General features: G+C 44.8%; 1 protein-coding gene and 1 long non-coding RNA gene across 3 annotated transcripts in view; one reads left to right on the top strand and one right to left on the bottom strand.

Moving 5' to 3' along the window:
• St6gal1 (ST6 beta-galactoside alpha-2,6-sialyltransferase 1) overlaps positions 1-13,200 on the bottom strand; it is a 124,897-nt gene extending 111,697 nt beyond the window's left edge. The window contains exon 1 of one of the 2 annotated variants that reach the window (XM_034515369.2): positions 12,762-13,200. The gene's annotated coding sequence lies outside the window, so the exon portion shown is untranslated. Of the gene's footprint in view, positions 1-11,819; positions 11,969-12,761 lie in introns of those variants that run through there. The other variant, XM_034515370.2, reaches the window with a different exon arrangement.
• Positions 11,107-17,067, top strand: LOC117718000 (uncharacterized). Its single transcript, XR_013113490.1, has 3 exons — positions 11,107-11,298; positions 11,419-11,610; positions 13,550-17,067. It is a non-coding gene; the product is annotated as an uncharacterized LOC117718000 (long non-coding RNA).
• Positions 17,068-18,276: the final 1,209 nt, after the last annotated feature.

Raw genomic sequence — 18,276 nt, 5'->3', positions numbered from 1 at the left:
TCAGAGAGCCCATGGGGTCTAAGTCACAACTTTACCCTGAATTACTTTAGGTAAACCACTTTGACCTACAGAAAACTCCATCCCCCAAACTCTGGCACCTGTTCCCCTACCAAGGCATACAGAGGCCCCCCCCAGGCTCACTCACCACAACCTACCCTAAACTTCTCCAGCTCCTGGGCTTCCCTCCCCTAGCTTCTCATTCCTATATAACTCTACTATTTTGGGCTAGTCACTCTCTTGTCTTCCTCTCTAGGCATCCTCTCTCTTGGTCTCCTCTGCCCATACTCTCTTCTCTCTCGCTCTCCCCATCTCTCTCTCCTCTCATGGCCAGGTCCAATGTGCTGGCTATCTTTAATCTACTACTTTCTCTCTCTCTCGGCTCTGGCCTCTTCCAGAAGCCTCATATATACAACAAAACCTTCCCCCAACCAAACCTCAGAGAGGTCATATTCTCTCAGACAGGTGCACGCTTCCTGGCATCCTGAGGCTACACAATTAAGAGCAGCTGTGTGTATTCATTCACCCTTGGTCTCCAGCTACAACTTACTCACAATGACCCTGACAGGTCACGTACTTCACTCCTCCTCAGTGTTCTCACGACTGCCCTTGTTCAAATCAAACTCAGAACTCATCTTCAGCACCCAGGCCCAAAGGTCTCCTCCAAGAGGCCTTCCCCCAGCAGCTTCTGTGTCTCAGGATCTACAGTGTGCTTTGTTTTGCCTGGAGGTTGTCTACACAACTGACTCCCCTGCGGGGGGGGGGGGGGGTGGTGGTGGCATACGCCTTTAATCCCAGCACTTGGGAGGCGGAGGCAGGCGGATTTCTGAGTTCAAGGCCAGCCTGGTCTACAGAGTGAGTTCCAGGACAGCCAGGGCTACAAAGAGAAAGCCTGCTCAGGGATGCCATTTTAGATGAGCCTAAGCAGGTTTTTCTCTGATTTTAGAGCCATGATCTCCCAGGTCGTCCTGTCTGGTTTAGCACTCAGTCAATCTTACCCTCAAACTCTCAGTACTAAAAAGCCTTCTCTGGTACCAAGTCCCAGATCAGACAACCCCCATCTGGAGACCTGCTAGAGACCTCTGCAGCCAGGTGTGGCATGGGACCAAGTTTTGGGCCATGAGAACATGGACAAGAATGACGTGTACCTCCTAAGGGTTTCCTGATGATTGACCGACCATAGGGATTGGAGGGAAATGTGATCAGAGTACATTGTATGTTTATATGACAGTGACCTTATGACCTTATATAACTCCGGTGTGATAAAAATTTTAAATGCAAGTTTTAAAAATCTCCCTATGGTCATTCTAAAGGATCACCTTTGTACTACATTGAGACTTCAGGTATATTTCCTTTGTCCTCAGCACATGCTATGGTATTTCCTTAGGCTTCCCTTCGATGTTGCCAACTTGGTTTTTAATGGATCCCATTCAGACCCCCCATCAAGGTGTCTATGTTGCTAGGGTTGACTCTGGAGCTTCACTTCCCTGGGAGAGTGTCCTGCCCCCGGGCTACCGTGATGCTCCCAGGTTATGTATTAACTTCTCTAAGAATATCGTCTGTGTTCTCCTCTACTGTTTTTCTTGCAATTCTATAGTTTTATTTCAGCCTGTAATTTCATCGCTCTGTATTTGAGATCTCAATTCGTTAATTTTCAATAAAATTTACTTTCAGAAAGTATGCTACACCTCTCCCCCAACCCAAGACCAACTCCAAAGCAGAAATTATCCTGGGAGATGAAGACAACAACCCAGGAGCCCACTGATGCTTGTGTAAGTTGTTTGTAAGTGAACTTTGTTCCTTCCCAAATCCTTCCAGTCCAGCCAAAGATCCTTGCTCCAGCCCTTCCACAACGCCCATCCCAATCCCAGATGTTTCACAGGTAATGCCTAAACTCCCATACAAATCTGAAATATTTTAAGGGGAAAAAAAAAAGCCCTCCATCGTCCTTTTTGTCACACATAAAAGTTTCTTTGGACATTTCTGGTCTACTGGTTGGCTGAATAAATAGAAGTCAAAACCAAAACCAAGCCCCAGGAGACGGCAACATCAGGCAGCCAGCCTCAGTGTGGCAGAAGGGACTAATGCCGAGAGGCAGGGAGATGAACAAAGATTTGACAAGGGATTGTCCCCTTGAAAGACTGAAAGAAAAGGAAGGTTATCTCGCCCAGCAAAACCAGACTTCAGCTTGCCCCTGCAGGCCCTGAAGTGAAGGCCAAATGCCTGACTGGAGAGCAAGATGTCCAGGATCAAGTCTAAGCACCTCAGCTCACTGAATGATCCGCCTTTGAAGTAGTCACCAGACTGCCGTCAGCTTTTGTTTCCTCGCCCACAAACCAGGTAATAACAGTGTGTGGCACATAGGGAATGAGTAAAGACTGTCCTGCACATACAAGTACCTAGCCTCATCCCCCACCACTTCCTGACTCTGATGGTCCTCCTCAGGGGCAACCTCCACACATCAATATGCAGACCCTCACCCTTGACCCTCTGTTTTATAGCCCTTTCTCATTCTCCTGTCAAAAGGGTAACCCTGCTACCTTCTAACACCTAACTGAGCTGTTTCCTCTTCCAGAGAACATTTCGAAAACGTTCTCCCCAGGCTGAACACTCTCTAATCATAACATGCATCAATTAGCTTGTAATCATTCAGTCATGTGTACCTCTGAGCAAGTTCTGGATGGAAGAACAGAGCTTATTTGTCTATGTCCTAACACTAGTGCTATGCTTATCAAATGAATGAAAAAAGTTAAGGATCCTGAGAAGAGGGGAACAGGGAGGTATGGGAAGTTTGTCAGTCACTAGCTTCCAAGGCCCTACTGGCTACTCTGTGTGTGTGTGTGTGTGTGTGTGTGTGTGTGTCTGTAAGAAGGTCGTCTCTTGTAAAGCAGATAATAGGCACTCAATAAATATTTAAAGAACAAATTATTGTTGGCTATATTCTCTAAAAGAAGAAGTCGTTTAAGCAGCATATCTGCAAGATAAATTCTTAATAATACCAACACTGAGTTCCACTTAAAGGTTTCAAAACACTGAAGGTAGCAAGCACATAGGCCACCCATCCCAGGCCATGCTAACCAATCAACTCCACTCCTGACCAGGTAGTGACGCTAAGTGGATAGCGCAGCTTTAAAGAGTAAGAGGGAGAAATTCAAAATGAGTCCAACCAAAAAGAGAAGTGGTCAGACATGCCTGATGCAAAAGCCACAGTACATGTACCTCACAGCCCTAAGTTCTTTCATTTGTCTTACAGGAATTGTGAGAAGCTCCCTCAAGCCCAGTGAGAAGAAACTGTTCAGTGAGGCTTCCCACAGACAAGACTAAGCATTTCTCAGACCCAAAGGAGTGTGGAATGCTGGCAGTGAAGACACCTGCGCCAGGGTGTAGAGAAAGAGGTAAAGATCCATCTACCCCCCAGTCTGAACTTCACGCCAACAGCAGCAGGACTGTGAGCAAGCCTCTGGCCCTCTCTGAACCTTGATTTTCCTCTCACTTACAAAAGGGAACTACTAGTGTCAATCCCAGCTTGCTGTCAGGATTGGGTGAAACACACACACACAGTGCCTAATGAGAACCAAGAACACAGCAAAGCCTGTGTCCTGTTTCCTACATCAAACTAATCTGAGGCTGATACAAAATGGCATAGTAAGTACTCTCTGTTCTAGCCCAGAGGGCCAATCAAGCAAAGGGTTGGTTGCTACAAAGATTAAAGCTGGATGAGGGGCTGGTTTATACTGTAGCTGGTAGACTACTTGCCTTAGGTGCATGTAACACCAGCCCTGAAATGAAAAAAAATGAAGAAAAAAATAGTAGTAATATCAGAAACATTGTGCTATAAAAAAAAAACTCTACTGAAAGACAGAAGCAGACCATAAGGAAAAGAATTCCACGGTCATCCTCCTGGAATATATAGCTCTCTCCCGGTGACCAGGTTTCCTGGTCATCTAAAGCATATATGATAAGGTCAGGCAGAGCTGAAGTCAACGACAGAACAGTGGAGGGCTGGCAAGATTCAGGGAAAACTACAGTCAGGCCTCCTTGAAAGCTTCCATGATGGAAACTGGCTTTTCTGTCCTCCACTGGTCCCATCTCCTCAGTCCCATGTCTTTTGCTTCTTCCTATACAGACTTCCTAGAGTCCTCTGTTTCCATCCAGTTCTGCATGCTCTCTCTCCCTGACAAGGAGTGCTCAGCCTTGCAACATAGCTCACTCCCACACTGGGCAGTTCAGTTTTCTTCATCAGTCACCACACCCAGCCCACCAGTTCCTCTGAGTGGTTCTCAGTGTGACTCTCCATGAGAGAGGCCTCTTGTTTTGAATTCCTGCGGTATACAAAGCCCCGGTTCCGCCAGGAAGTGGTAGCACACGCCTTTAATCCCAGCACTCAGGAGGCTGAGGCAGGTGGTTTTATCTGAGTTTGAGATCAGCCTGGTCTACAGTGTGAGTTCCAGGACAGCCAGGGCTACACAGAGAAACCCTGTCTCAAAACAAGCAAACAAACAAAAAGAAAACAAAACAAAAAGAAAGAAAAGAAGGAATGAAAGCCCGTCTCCACATTGATTTCCTCGCCACTGTGTCATAAGCTCCCATCTTCCAATAGCCTACCATTGTGGGTGGACCTAGGGAAGCACAGCCTTCTAAAGGATCTGAAAGCAAGACGGAGTAGAAAACTCCTCCTCCTGAGCCTGAGAACAAACATCACCTTTTCTCACTTCCTCCCTCCCCTCCCACCCCCTGCCTCTTGTCTCTGTCCAACCCACACCCACAGGATCCCCGAGCCTGACCCTGAGAATAGAAACAGCCACGGAAGGCTCCATGGGATGAGGGAGACGCTGTTTTCACTTGCAGCTGAGAGCACCCAATCAGGTCAGGCTAGTTCCAAAAATATCTTTTCATCCAAATACAGTCTCTTGGTGGTGCCCTAGGCAGCTACTGAGTCCAGTTTTCCGGGCCTGGTCCTCAGTGTCCCTGGTCTCACACACTTGCCACCCTCCCCCTCCCCAGAGCTGGCTTCCTGTTGCTCACCGACATTCGCAATCGACTTCTGTATACTAAAAGTGTAAATACCCAGAATGTATTTTACGAAAACGGACAAATGTATCTCGCAGGCAAAGATCGGTTAAGTAAAGGTACTCAGAATATGGAGTGTGGTGTGGCTGGGCAAAAAAGAGCAAGCACATGCAGCTCGGAGACTTCGATTTCACACAGCAAACTAAAAAGACCCATTTGTAAAGTGGCAGACATGATGTAATCCATAAACTGAGCTCAAAACTAAGTACTTTGGAGCCAGGCTGGGTGGCACATGCCTTTGATCTGGGAAGGCAGGTGGATCTCTGTGAGTTCAAGGCCAGCCTGAGTCAAAGGCCTGTGAGGGCCACATAGTGAGATTCCATTTCAAGAAACAAACAAATAGTATAGGAGCATGACTACTTGGCCGAAGGAGCTGAAAGGGTCTTCCTCCATCTATAAAGGGGAATCACTTTGGAGAAGTGGAAGGGCTGAAGGCCTGGCTTAGTGACCGCTTGCCTAGGATGTGCATACCCAGGGCTTGATCTCCAGGGCTGCAAGCAAACAAATAGACGGTGGGAGGAACAGCATATAGGATGGAGGTTAATTTTTTATTATCTGACTACTATAAGGGAAGTTCCTTTATTATTCTCGTGAGGGAGCCTCTTAGACTTGCATACAACTTTTATTTGCTATCAGAACTGGCAGGAGACAGGGAAGAAGCAAGAGTTGAGTTCCTGGCATGGCACCCAGAGTGGCATGCCTCATGCTCTTAGCTGTTAGTAGCCAGGGACCACACACACCAGATAGGCTTCAGAATGACGGAAGTCCCAGTAAACTAGGGCTTTAGTTTGAGTACCCTATCTGATTCTCTCTTCCTTCTTGGAGACATCAACAAAAGAAATCGAGACTCATCAACGTCAGAGATCAACAGGGACGTTCACCTCTTCTAATATAAGGAGCTTCAGAAAAACACGTGGCTCAAGGGATGAAAGGCAGAACCAGGGCTTTCTTTGTCCCTTCATAAAGCAGAGTTGGGGGGCTGGGAGGAAACAGAAGGAAGAGCGACAAGCAGTCTGTGGAGGTTACCTAAACATCCGGGCAACCTCAGGCTCACCACGGGAGTAAGTGCAGAAAGGTAGTGTGGGCCTGCAGCCTAAAGGCCCTCCCTCAGTCCTCAGTTCATATGGAAAACACTGCCTCTCAGGAAGGAAAGCTGGGCTCAAGTGTGGTAGGTCTCACTAGCACTGACCTCCTGTATTGCCTTAATCAGTAGTCACCAATTTTCTGTAAATGTGCTGAAAAAAAAAATCCACGTCACTTGCCAAAAGTAGACAACTAGCAAGAGGTGGCTCTTGCTCAAATCATGTCTCCTGACTCTAACTTCTGTGTTCCTTACAGTCTCTTTGTCTCTTTGGGACATGACATGACCTTCGTATTTGACCAGTAAAGCTGAAAATGTTCCCAGGATTGCTGTGCCCTCCCTCTTTGGCCTGCTCTCCACAAACTTGAAGGGTTCCATAAGGGCAAGACAAGAGACAGGCCCCGAGCCAACACAACTCAGTGCCTTAAATATGCATCATCGGGCTGAGTGAAATATTTATAGCTAGGCTGATAAGATGTCTGGGGCATGCTTTAACGTTAGCATGGGGCTGAGGCAGGGTTATAGGTCAGCCATGCATCTTCATAAGGAGTGGACAAGAGGTTCAGAACTCAGTGAGCACTTTTCATGCTTTTCATAATAAACAAAATGAAACTGCATTGTGCAAGTGATTATTTCTCTCTTGACTTGCTATTTGGATGACAAGAGACTCCATTTTAATTAACCTTCCTCCCCTAAGAACAAAAAGCCATACCCTGCTTTCATGGGAGAAAAAAAAAAAAAATGCCATGACGGCCAAAACTTCTATGAATGATAATAGCTAGTACTTACTGAGGGCTTAACCAGGCACTGACCTTTTACCTTCCATATCATCTTATGACTACCCTGTGGAATTAGGCCCACTAGCCTTCTTTCACAGAAAACACTAATTGATACTAAATACTGCTGAGGCCTGCTTCTTTCAACATAACTGTAGCCATTTTGTGTTCAGTCTCCATTTTGCTCATTGGTTGGTTTTTTTGTTTTTTTTTTGTTTTTGTTGTTGTTGTTGTTTTTCAAGACAGGGTTTCTCTGTATAGCCTTGGCTGTCCTGGAAATCACTAAGTAGACCAGGCTGGCCTCGAACTCAGAAATCTGCCTGCCTCTGCCTCCCAAGTGCTGGGATTAAAGGCATGCGCCACCACCGCCCGGCACACCATTTTGCTCATAAGGTCAAATCAAGTTCAGGGTCTCAGACTCCACTTCCCAGAAGTAATTATCCATAGCTCACCCTGAAGAATGCTGCAAATAAGTCAAAAGGTTATGGTTGAAACACTTGTACTCTGTTATCTCAATGTCCTAGAACTCCCCAATTCACAATCTGTGCCTCCCCTCTTACTTCACCTAGAATCAATCAGCTTGAAGGTTAGCTGAGAATACTTTGTCTAATTGGCAAAAAAATGTTGTGCCACTTCACTGTCTGCCTTTAAACTTTTGAGCCTGGTTTTTCCTATAAAAAGCCTGCCCTGAGGACAGACTGGTGCCACAATTAGGCTCCTGAGTCCTTTATTGTGGCCCTGAACAGTCAGTCTAGGGAGTGTGTTTAATAAACAATTGCTGAACTGAGATCAGTGTTGCTATGGTTTGTGTGGCGATTCCTGAACCCCAACAAGTATAACAGGTAGCTTGTCCATACCTACACCAGCGGTGAACGGCAAGCAAGAATTCAAATTCTAAATTGCTTGGGCTCTAAGTTTATAATGCTCTTTCACTTGAAGACTTCATATGCAATTAAACCAAATCTCTAAGTTTCCTCAACAGTCATGCATGCCTTTTACAATGAAACTCAATAGTTTCCCACATCAGGCTCCATCCTGTGGAAATTCAAGAAAATAAATCATAACATCAACTGAAACAGGTATGAAAGACCTCCCAGAGTGGCCTCCACAGACATTTCCACTGCTCTAGGCATCAGAGCTTGTCTCCTCTGTGATCAATAGCATCTGGCATTTCTCTCTTGTCACCCATTTTCCCTCCTTTAGACTACAAGGCTTTTACTCAATATATCAAGTGAATTAATAAATGACCCTGGGGTTGCTCACTGAGCATTTACAGAAACTTTACTATTGAGTTTTCAGGGGCCACAAAAACAAGACCACAGCTCAAAGGCCATGCACAGGGTCCCTTTCTCTCTGCTGTATTTGTCAGTACCTCTGGATTTCTCAAAGAAAAACTGTGGCTAACATTTGAGGCAGGGATGGGACAGGGGAGTGGTGGGGCCTCCACCCTTCACATGCCCTCACTGAAACAAGCATTCAAAATGTCAGATTCCCAAGGGAACATGAGAACTTGAAGGTGCTAGGCAGGTGATGTGATCATCATCAAAACTTTATTATAAAGTATGAAATACAAAAGCTGAAACTATACACACAAGATCCGCAATTATCTTGAAAATAAAAACAAAGCCATAGAAATAAATATATGTTTATATATTTAAAATATGTATTTATATATTATATTATTATGTTTTCTATATTTATATATTTAATATAAAATATATAATATGTTATATATAATAAATTATATATTACATTTATATAGTATATTTAATAAACTATTTAATATATTATATAATAGTATATATGTATATAAAATGTATATATAATGTATAATATATAATATATATTGAATATACTATATATTATACATTATATATACAGTTTATTATATATAATTATATTATACATTATAAATTATATATTGTGTTGCAAGTAAGACTATAAAAGCACAGCTATGGGAATCAGAGTGTTATCATGAAGTTCTGGAATGCATGCAGACAAGCAATTATGTATATACAATATTATGTATAATATATTATTTATTATATATTTTATTATAATATTTTATTATAATATATTATTTATTATTATATTTTATGTTGTATGTATTATATTTTATATATTTACATTTTATATATCATATATTATATTGTATATATTGAATGTTGTATTATATTGTATATTCCATATTATGTTATATATTATGTTAATTATATAGTATATTGTATATTATATATTGTATATTATATATTATTATATATAACTTTGAAAAGAAAAGGCCAAGATAAATGTGTATATATATATACACATATATGTATGTGTGTATATATATATATATATATATATATATATATATATATTTATATTTATATTTTTAAAACACAAAAAAACCAAAATCCAGAAACCAAATTACCAGATAGTGCATGGCTGTTTGGGATAGTAGAATTTTTTTATTTCTGTTTCTCAATCCTTTTTTGTAGTTTGTAAATGCTCTGCAATGGGAATGTTTCATTCGTATAACCAGAAAACTTTGACTATGAAATCTGACGTGACCTTTTCAGTAACTTCTTAGTAAAATCATCTCAAGTATGTTACTACAGAACAACAGGATTGCATATTATGTTAATGTTGCAAGTGAGCCTATAGAAACACAGCTCTGGGAGTCAGAGTGCTAACATGACATCTGAGAGTGCATGCAGACAAACAAGAAAAAAATTGTATTTCCCTAATCAAGTTCCTCTTATCCAGGAATGCCACACACTAATGCCAGGTATGGGCAATGAACCATGGCCCATGCTCTCCTCAGACCCTAAGGCTTCCAGCAGCATTTACTTCCCAGGAAAGCCAGGCCAGGGCAGAGACTGGCAGGTTCACAGGAAAAAAAAAAAAAAAGACAAAGTGGAGCCCAAGAGGTTAACTACAGCTAAGTGGAGTCTCTGTCTTTTGACTTCTTACTGTCCTTTGCTTTGCAAATATTTGCAAAGCAGCTCCCCAGGGCAAGAGGGAAATGAACCACTTGGTAAACTAAAGAAAAATGATTCTCAATCCTAACTACAATACTCCACACCCTACCTATCCTCAGCACCCATTCCTCTGCTTGAAAGCCAAACCTACTTAACTCCTTTAGGATTTAAGGGTGTTGTTATAGCAACCTAACTTTGACTTTACTCTGGGGTGCCAACAACTTGTTTGATGCAACACCTTCCTTTTGATGCAAAAAGGGAGACTAAAAGCAGGTGGACTGTGTGTTTCTGTGTTTGGGAGCAGGTAATTTCTTTCTGGGGTCCTTAATTTTCCCACGTGAAAACAAAAGGAATCTCAACTTCATTACCATCCTGAGGAGACAACCTCACCTGGCTGGAAACAGAAACTCCAGAAAGGAATCCCTGTCTACAGAGATCATCTGATTAAAATTACAGTACTTTGGAGACTGGAATTTTGCAGGTTCAGGGGCTAATTACTTTATCTTGGGCTAAGATCAGCCCAGAACAGCCGTTTCATGGACCATCCCCCACCTCCATTCCCACTCCCTCACCCCAGTCCATTCTTGGCCCAGCCCCTGCCCCTACCCCCCCACTCTGACTTCCTTGTTGGAACGAACATCTTTTGACAACATATAAAAAGCCTTTTAGAATTTATTAACTTAGCAGGAAACTAACTTCTACCAGTCTAAAAGCTAAGAATGTCACCAGATAGAATATTGACCCTATAGAAAAGCTTCCCAAATTTCTATGTACCTGCCTCTCTGATGTACCCGCCAATGTATTTTAAACTTTGCTTAATTCCCAACTTTCTCTGCTCTGTAAAACTAAACACCCCGAGAAGCTGCTTCCACGTTGCAACATAGAATTTGGGATAGCCTAAATCTGTGTTCACGGTCACTCAAAAATGGCTCCAGAATAAACTCTCTTCCATTCCTGCAAATTGAGAGCTGTGGGTTTTTTACGTTGACATTACAAAGTTAAACAGCCTGGAAATGAAGGGGAAAGTAAACACACCTAGGCGATGAGGGGAAAGCCGCAGACCACAGCTAGCTAGCTTTGGAGAAACTGACCTCAGTGTTCTATGCCTGCTTCTCTGCTAAACACAAAAAGCACAGTTACTTCCACGGGACTCATAAAATAATAGATAAATTAATTAAATAAAATCAATGAAAACAATGCTTCGTTCTCTAGTGAGGGGCTCAGGAGCAGCCCGCAACAAGAGACACTTTCCTCCCAGCGGGGCTGATGTCAACAGCCCCTGCTTCTGGCGGAACAAAGGCTTCTTAGCGTCGGCAAAACATTTAAGCCTCTACCTCTACAGTTGGCCCTAGCTCAATTTGAGAAAAAGGGGACGGCCAGGAGAGCAGAGCAAAGTTTCGAAGCAGGACTGGTAAGTGGGGAAATGCTAAATCTCTCTTCTCCACTAAACAGAGAATTCTTGAAAGGCATAATGGAAGGGTGCAGTTTCCAATTTGAATTATTTTCTTTGTTTAACTCTGTTCTGCCTAAGGCTACTGCCTTTTAAGCCAACCGCAGAATCCTCTGGATGCAGGCCGAGCAGTTGGAAGACCCACACTCAAGGGGCTGGACTCTCAGACCTCAGCTTCCTGCCTGTAAAATAAAAGGTTCCCTAGCTGCTGCCTGCACCTTTTCAAACACAATGGTACACTGCTGGAGGCTGTCCAGTTCTCTTCAGAGACAGGTTAGTCTCCACAGGGACTACTCAAGGTGAAGCATCAGATAGGTAAGATGCTGTCACTCCTGCACAGGTCGTATAGGATCCGCTCACCGCCCCCTTCCTGTCCCCAACTCATCCTCAGGGCTGACAAGCCCAGACTTCACTACTCTAAAAATCCGTCTGCGTGAGCAGAGTGAAAGTAAAGGGGCAGGCACAGCCGACAGTGGACCTACCTCTGCGAGCCTCTGATATGTCCCCGTCTAGATGAGGGGCCCCGGGTGGCCTTGTGTGAAAAGGAATCAGTGACACCTGGAGTGTCTAGGCACAGGGAGCTCCCAAGCAAAGAGCAAGCGAAACCCAAGACCTCACTGGTGGATTTAGTTAAAATGAACTATTCTTTCAGCAGGCTAGGGAGGCGCTCGAGATTCCCCAACAGAGGCAGTCGCCAGAGCACGGGGACAATGGTGTGTCTTGCAGGGTCTGTTTTAGAAGGGTACCTACAGATCCTTAGTTCTACCCACAACTCTTAAGAAAACCTCGGGGAGAGATGAGGGCTTGTCCATCTCACCTCAAAACCTGTGCCAAGGGGTGAAGCATACTTAGGGGCGGGGTAGGGGCTTTTTGTAGGCTCTTTCTTGATGTATTTTTTTCCTTTAAAAATCTACAAGTTTAGTCCGACTTTTCACAGGGCACCCTTGTGAAATATCTCTCAACACCCCCCCCCCAGCAGTAGGTGGCCTCCAAGCGCCGCGCCCGTTGGTTTGGCTGGAACAATAACCTGTCCAAAGGTTCAGCAGGGCTAGCTGCGCCCCAGATCCCTGGCGGGGCACACGTGTGTTTGTTGTGGTGCCTCTGCTCCCTCTCCCTCCACCAGGCTTAGTTTCCTGATCTGTTACCCGGGTGAGCAAGAACTAAAGGGACCCGCACTCCACAAGACAACGCCTTACACAATACAGACGCTGCGGTGTAGGTTCCTGCGGGCCCCGCACACGTGGGTTTGTTATGGGTGCGCGGGCTGGCTTGCCGAGGGGAGGCCAAGGCGAGCCCTGCCCTGGACCGGCGACAGACATCCTCAGCCCGGGGCGGCGGCTCCTACACAGGCAGCTGGGGCTGCCTCTCAGCGCACCCCTGCACTCCTCCTCCCGGTCCGTGCCGCCCGCCTCGCCCCTACTCACTTGCAGCGCTCTCAGCCGGGAAGGACGCGGCAGCCGCGGAGCCCACCGATCGCTCGCGAGGCGCGCTGCCCGATTCCCTTTGTTAGGGTCGGGCAGTGCCAGGGCGGCTCCCCAGCCCAGGCTGGTGCCGAACTCTACTCCCCCAGGTGCCTCCAGACCTCGCCGGGCCGAGGGAGAAGAGCCCGGGACTCAAGCTCCGAGGGAGTCCCCTAGAGAAAAGATCTTCTGGGAAGCAGAGAGGAACCCACAGATGTGGGTGCAGAGGAATGAGAAGGAGGGAAGAAAAGCACTGCAGACCGGCGGGAGGAAGTCCGCTATGCAAATAGAGTCGTTAAAACTAGAAGAGTGCTCTATCACACCGGTACCAAACCATCCTGGCCCTCTGGAGGTCGCTAATGAGCAGGCTCAAGGTTAAAGGTGCCTGCTTAGGGCTCCTGTAAAGCAGGGAATCTTGCAGTCCATCCACAAAGAGCAAGCCTGGGGGCGGAGCAATGCGGCAGGCAAGGAAGCCCAAATGCTGCCTCCACCCCTACCCTCTGCGTGTCCTGATGGACTGGATTCAGTGTTGTCTGGCGAAAATGTTCTTACCAGGGTATTTGTCCTGGCTCTGCTCAGGGTGATCCTGATCAGGCAAGTCATATTTAGCCCCTGTGAAAACTCAAATTTTTATGTAGAACACATACATCTTAGACTGTAATATTTAAAGTTTAACAAAAAATCCCCCAACATCAAGTGTGCCCTGTACACAGCATTGTCAAACTTTTTTTTTTTTTTTTTTTTTTTTTTAGATGTTCTGAAGCCGCGCAACCTAGAACTTTCGCAGCAGGTATGCAGGCAGACAGGCCCTGGCTACAGTGGTAAAGACAGGCGAGCACCTTCCTTCCACTGGGCTTAGGACAAGGCTACTGGAGAAATCGGGAGGAAACATCTTGTTGAAGAAGCAGCCTGGCAGCCTGACCGTCTCTGATTAGCCACAGGCCACTTCCGAAAGACTGAAAACTTTCCAGTTCTCTATAAGAGAACTGGAGGCAGGCATCTGGCCACCCCTTCAGTCCTTCATATCCCAGAGAAGAGATTAGACTACCTGAGGCAGTAATCACATCACAAATATCTGCCGAGTATCTACCTCTTCGTTGGGAGAGGAATCAAACAGAGTTCCAACAACGCAGAAAATTGCTGGTCTGGGTTTTCTGTGTAGCAAAATGACCTCTACAATAAAAGTGCTTGAAGCCGGGACCAGAGCGTTCTCTTCAAGTCCAAGTAGCCACTTCCCATCACCAACCTGGGAAAGAAAAAGTTGCATCCTTTTTCCTCCCCTGCACCCTTCTTTCAGATTGTCTTTCCTAGATCCTTTGATTCCCAGCCCCTCTGCTGCTCGCCCTCCCCCAGCTGCTCTGGAGCCAGAGACCCGAATCAGAAAGTGCCAGGCAGTGAATTCAGTTCTGTGGCCAAGAAGCTATCTATTTGTTCTTGGGTGAGTTCCACAGTCTTTCTGGGCCATTCTTTCCTCTTCAGCAATATGGAGAGCTAGAGGACAGCACTAATGATCATGTTTACACGAAATGATTTGTGTGGGGCAAGTAACGTGGAGTCTAGCCTACTGAGCATGCTCATAATGGTGCACTCCGCTGTGAGTGAGCGGAAGCAAACTCGGGTGACTGTTTCTGAAAGGTGCTAACTGTCGGTCAAAGATTTTATTCTACTACATTAAGGGGCCTTTAAACGATTTTTATGAATGGCACACAGTGTGTCCCTGTGATTTGCATAGATTCTTCTGTCGCCATTCTTGAAGAAGAAAGCAGAGCAAGGACCAAGCAACTGAGAATCTCAGACTGGCTTGGAAGCTGACGTCAGTGGAGATCTCTTAAGCACCTGAACTGTGAAGCTGACACAGGAAATGAAACCATCTTAAACAAGAACCACCAAAGGCACGGCGCTTGTTACAGTGTTGCCTACACTACAATAGGTGTTAAGCCCACTTGTGGATGAGGAAATTAAGGAACCCAGGCCCTTGAGAAGTCTCAGTATCCCTCGTATCCATTGAAACCTCAATCTTTTCTTTCAACCTCCCTCTTGTTTGACTCAGTTTAGGAACTAAGAACCAAATAATAGGAAAGAGACTCTTTTAATATGGGGTACAGCCCCTAGTCTTGAGTTCTGTTTTCTAGAATCCAACCAGTCGATGGGAGGAAAAAGGGAAGGGGCTCAGTTTGGGATTTGAGCTTGCCCTATTGTAATACCCATACACCGTGGCAAACCTAAGAAGCCTTGGGGGGGGTCTGGGACAGAGGAATAGACATGTAGGGATAGTCCCAGGAAAATTGCAGAGGGCATCACCCTCTGGTGGCTTTCCAAGGTGGCTCTTTTCATCAGTAGGGCCTTCTGACCTACAAGGACTATAGAGCTGCAGGCTACAGGAATGTAGTTCATCATGCTGGTTGCTTTCCTTAGAAGTCCACATTCCATAACTTCTGCTCCCATCATCTGAATGTACTCCCCATTCCTATGCTGAAATCTCAACCCACACTCAAGTGATAGCATTAGGAGATGAGGTCTTGGAGAGACACTGGCATGTCCTTCTACAATGTTAAGATGAAGCTAAAAGGCACCAGCTACAGACAAGATGCCTATCTTCACCAGTTGCCAAAGCTGGTGTCACCTAGACCTTGGGCCTACTAGACTTCAGAATGGTGAAGAATACACTTCAAAGGCTTAGAATCACCTAATTTGTGGTGGGTTTGTTGCTGCAATCTTTATAGACTAAGTCCCTTGAATTCACAGAGACTCACCTGCCTTTGCCTCCCAAGTGCTGGGATTAAAGGCACATACCTGTACCACTTTGATTCTTAAATATGTGTGTTCTTACAAAAGCAAAATAGTATCATGTTTTGACAACATCACAAGGCAAGAGCCCCAGGTATTTGCTGACAGCAAGGCTTTCTTTACAATTCTCTAGGTGGCCTGGGCAAGCAACCTCCCACATTTCTGTCTCCATCCACTCGTTTCCCAGATCTTCTCATCTTAATGGTTCATTTATATACGCACTCTTATAAAAACAAACAAACAAACAACCCTTGCTTTCCTTGGTATCTCCAAAAGTGGAAGGAAGAAAGGAAGGAAGAGAGGGAGAGAGGGAAGGAGGGAGGGAGGGACAGAGAAAGAAACAGAAGAGTAGACAAAGGAAGTTAGGGCTGGAGAGATGGCCCATTGGTTAAGAGCCCTTGTTGCCCTTATAGAAGGTCCTGGTTCAGTTCTCAGCACTCACATGGTGGCTCAATAATCATATCTAACTCCAATTCTAGGGAATCTAGTGCCCTCTTCTGGCATCTGTGGGAATTGGCACACAAATACACACACACAGAGAGACAGAGAGAGAAAGAGAGAGAGAGAGAGAGAGAGAGAGAGAGAGAGAGAGAGACATATATGTACTCATATAAAAAGGTACAAAAATATAATAAAGACAATTCACATGAATTTTTATCTTCACATTTGTAAAGGGCTTATACATATATACATGTAAAATGCATATTTGTATCTATTTACATATTTGCATATATGAATATATCTATCTTTCCTCCCCATGAGCCCTCTTCAGACTCAGTCACCTGAGAGGTAAGTATGTACCATCTACATACAGCTGAAAAGCAGACTCAGAGGCAGAGATCAAGTGAGCAGCCTCAAGTCCACTAGTAAGGCATTGAACTGGGGCTTTGCCACCAAGGTCTTTTTCCTTTCAGAGACTCCCTGGATGCCAAATGACAAGTCCACTAAAAAGCCAGCAACACCTCACAATATACAGCTGCCAAAATTGCTACTCTAGTCCCACAAAACTCCCCCGCCAACCAAACTTACCAGCAATGGAAGGAAATGCAGGCACTCTGGAGTCAGGAAGCAAAGATGCTTGTAATAAATTCTCTTTAAGAGTTGGAAATCTGCTCTTCTTGGAGGGACTTCTACATTGGATGCAATCTGCTGTCTAATTCCTGAGAACCGCTATCAGAATAAAACCTGTAGTGGCAGTTAAGGCTTTGTGTGAGAGAATATGGGGGTTCTAGGAACTACTTTGAGATTCATTTATGTCTTCGGGGGAGAGGAGGAGCGATGTTTTGTGCCTGCTAGTGATTTGTTTCAAACTTGCTTCCTTCCATTCCCTGAGGCCTCCTGTTATTATGGATTTTTAGTTATTTTGTTTCATTTGAACCTCTTGTTCATTGTGATGTGCAGGCTTTGGGTCTAGTTATCTTCAGTACACGATGTTCTTTATTTCCAGGTTTCTTTATAATAAAGTTTATTTTAAAAAAATCAACTTTGGGTGGGCTGGAGAGATGGTTCCATGCTTAAAAGCAGTTGTGCTTCATGCAGAAGACATGAGTTCAATTCCCAGAACCCATCTGATGGCTCACAACCATCCACAACTTCAGTTCCAGGGGAATCCAACGCCTTCTGGCCTCCAGGGCACTGCACGTATGTAGTACACAGCCACACCTATGCACAAAACTCTACTTTGAAGCAACTTTTTTTCTTCTTTTTTTCTGATTTCTCCAGCAACATTTGCTTTGGAAGAAAAAAACTTTTAAAATTGAAACAAATATACAAAGCAGAGAGGATCTATCAGCCCGAGCAAAAGTAACCTTTCAGCCTTTCCCCTTCCAGTTATTTCCTGTGTGCGTTTCTTCAGCTTGCCGTAGATAAGATTACAGTGTGTGTACAACGATACACTGCATTTCCCCTCATTCAATCTTTCTGGTGTGAACTTGAGAGCAGGTTTTTTTTTTTTTTTTTTTTTTTTTTTTCCGATCCCCTTTAGCCCTTATTAGATGCAAGGTAATGTCTTCAGGCAAATCGTTTGTCTTTGGCCATAGGAGAGATGACTCCTTTTGGTGCTGTAGTGGGGCTGTCTGACTTTGAACCCCGACTCTGCTGTGTAACCTTGGGGAAAGCTGACTTACCCTCCTCTGGCTCTTTTTCTTTGCTGTAAGATGAGGACTGTAGCTCTGATTTCTTGGGGTTATTCTAAAGACTAAGTAAGTGGATTGTAAGAGCTTACAGCATTGCCTGGCATGGGACACATGAGCCAAGGGAGTGACGTCTACTAGAGCATCCTTCTAGTTGGCCTCTCCTACAGAGAGACAACAAGGTTGTTTCCAAAATCTCAGCTATTCTAAATGGTTTGCAGTTAAGTCGTTTTCTATATGTGTGAGAGGAAGAAAGATGAATTTGTATCTTACTGGGAAAGGACCAGACATCAAGAAGATATGCTATTCATAATTGATTTTTAAAATGCAGAGGAAGTGCCCCAGGAGGAGAGCTCTTGGTGGAACAGGATCTCATGTAACCCAGCCCGGCCTCAAACTTATTATGTAACCAAGGCCAGCCTTGAACCCCTGATCTTCCTGACTCCACCTCCCAAGTCTGGGATTACAGAGCTAAACCAACATTCCCTGCTCAAAACTTCACTTCTTAACAGGGTAATGTTTATCCCAGTTGACATTTTCTGAGCTCAGTAGGCCCAGGA

Source organism: Arvicanthis niloticus, chromosome 12, assembly GCF_011762505.2.
Source record: "Arvicanthis niloticus isolate mArvNil1 chromosome 12, mArvNil1.pat.X, whole genome shotgun sequence".
In the NCBI taxonomy this organism is placed as follows: Eukaryota; Metazoa; Chordata; class Mammalia; order Rodentia; family Muridae; genus Arvicanthis; species Arvicanthis niloticus.
This window is presented reverse-complemented; position numbering and strand designations above follow the sequence as displayed.